The following is a 2,564-nucleotide window of genomic DNA, read 5'->3' on the forward strand; positions in this document are numbered from 1 at the left end:
TGGCTGTGTGTTTTGAGAAGGTTGAGAATTATTTAATATTCTAGATGGGTAACTATTTTCGGGTTATAGAAGTTTGAGTTATTATAGAATCTTTGATTTGGTATTGCAAAGTTGCGATATTTACCATTAACAATTTGGGGTTGAAGGTGTTGCTGTCTGTATGTATTTACAGAATTTTTTGCTAGATTATAATTGGTATAAACATCATACGGATCGTTTTCTCTGAGAATTTTTATTCCTTTTTTAAAATCTGTAACTAAGCATTTAATAATGTTGTTAGGTAATTTGGTAACTCTTTTTTTAAAATTTTTAAACTTGTTAAGTTTACTTTATTTAAAAGAAATGCCATTTTTTCCGCACTTTCATTACATAATTTGATACTATCTTTAATTCTACATATAAACAAATTTATTTCTTCACATAACTTTTTAACATTATTTTTATATTTTATATTCGACATTTGTATAATTAGTGTGGGTATTCGAATGTGCTCACCAAATTCGTCTATTAAGATTTGTTTTAAATCGTTCCAGTTAGCTGGCTGCTCTCTTCTTGTCACATTTAGGACTGCTCCTTCCAGTGTACACAAAATGGCGTTGAAGAGTATGACCCGATCTCTGGGCTCTACTGCTGCTATGTTAGGCACTATTGTCTCTACACTATTTATATATGTAGCGAGTTTCTCATGCTCGCCATTAAATTTTTGGATGAATTTCAAATTTTTAATAATAAAGTCACGATCAGCTGCCATATTGTCGTTATGATTATTGTTAATATTTAAATTACCAAATAAATTGTTTAGATTGTTCACTTCAATAACTGCTGGATTTAAATTCATTAAGATTTATTTTTTCCTTTTCAAAAAAAAATGTTGCGTTTTTAGTTTTATGTTCATGTAAGTTTTTTTTTAAGTTATTGATCACTAAGCAAAACACTTTGTTATTTTACAAATTAATTTGTTATTATTTGCAATAAATATAAAAATTCTTTTCCTTAAAAATAAAAAAAAATAAAATATTTTGCATAGATTTTACTTCGGTAAGTTCGTTTATTAGGATTATTTTCATTAATCCTACCGACTGCGCCAATAAAGAATAACACACGTCTGTTATATTTGAATCTTTATTTTAGACTGAAACTTAAAGCTAAATTACATTTCTTAAAACTAAGCGCTACTTCAATTTTGTGCTGTTTGTTAAAATTGCTTAATTAGCAATTTTATTTATATTCTTTATACGTATATGCTCTGCGCAACAGTAGCATTTATATTTATGCTTAGTGCGCATAATTGTAAGAATTCAAAATAAATATCAGCATTGAGAGCAACGACAAATATATGAAATAATTATTATGGTATCTTTAGGAGTTCAGTGCATGCGTCACTTATAAGCTTCTAATTCAAAATCCTTTATTCGTATAGACTTTTCCTTTTGCGTTGGTTACTGCTGTTGGAATATGTGCTAACTCCCCTCTCCTTAAACATCAGCGTCCCGCTGATAAAATTTCATGGATAGTTTATTGAGACAGGTGGTATATTGGCTATTGATGGGAAGTAAAATGTTTTATTACTACGCTCTGATCTAAAGTAAAGCAAGAGGGCTATGAACAATACTAGTCCAAGAGAGATGGCTATGAAACTAGAGCTAATGGACACTACGTTCCTAAGTGAAATTTGTTATAGTTTTTGTACGTTAGTTAAATGCATTTGGTGAAGATTTTGTAAATCTAATTTAATTTCATTATCTGTAAGACTACCTTTGAGAATTGGAGGTAGGATTTGATAAGATGTAGTTTGCCAGTTTGTATAGCTAATATTACCTAAGGTGATAGTTTCGTTTAAGAAGTTTATTATATATGTTCCAGTCAGACTTTGAGTGGCACTATTATACACTAGATTTCCATTATAATTTGACAAAAATATTGTTCCTTCTATAATCAGTTCAACTATTGGCTTATTTTGAAATTGATAGTCACATAATGTTTTTTCTCCATTTAGAAATTGTGTTATGCAATGGTTCTTTGTTAAACTTTGGAGTTGATTTCTTTTACAAATTGTTAGATCTTCTATGAGTAGACATTTTTCCTGAACACCGTACGTTTCTGTGTCAGATAAAAAAAGATTATTGAAACAAATAAATTCGTTTGTTATTTTTTACTGTCAATCTAATCAGAATATTGTTAAAAATGGTGTCTTCTGAGATTACGTATAATAGTAGTAAATCTTTAATAACCATTGACGGTTCCGCGTACTTGAGGGCTTGAATTTCATTTTTAATTGGAAGCGTCTCTATTTTTGAAACAATATTAATAATATCTGTCTTATTTAATAACTGTGAATGAACTATTCCTTTTTTGAGAGTTCAGTTGCCAAAACAATTTGAGAAATTTCCTCTTTTATTAACCCTAACTTATTAAATAGATTTGTTCGTACACGTCCGTATTATTTGTATTAACTTCGTCTATGATTCTATTGTAACCGTCATTAGTTGTTCATTATTCATCATTAGTTGTTTTGATTAAATATTCGTTAATTGAATATTGTTTGTTACTATTCCTCGTTAAAT

Source organism: Teleopsis dalmanni, chromosome 1 (assembly GCF_002237135.1).
Source record: "Teleopsis dalmanni isolate 2A chromosome 1, ASM223713v2, whole genome shotgun sequence".
NCBI lineage: Eukaryota > Metazoa > Arthropoda > Insecta > Diptera > Diopsidae > Teleopsis > Teleopsis dalmanni.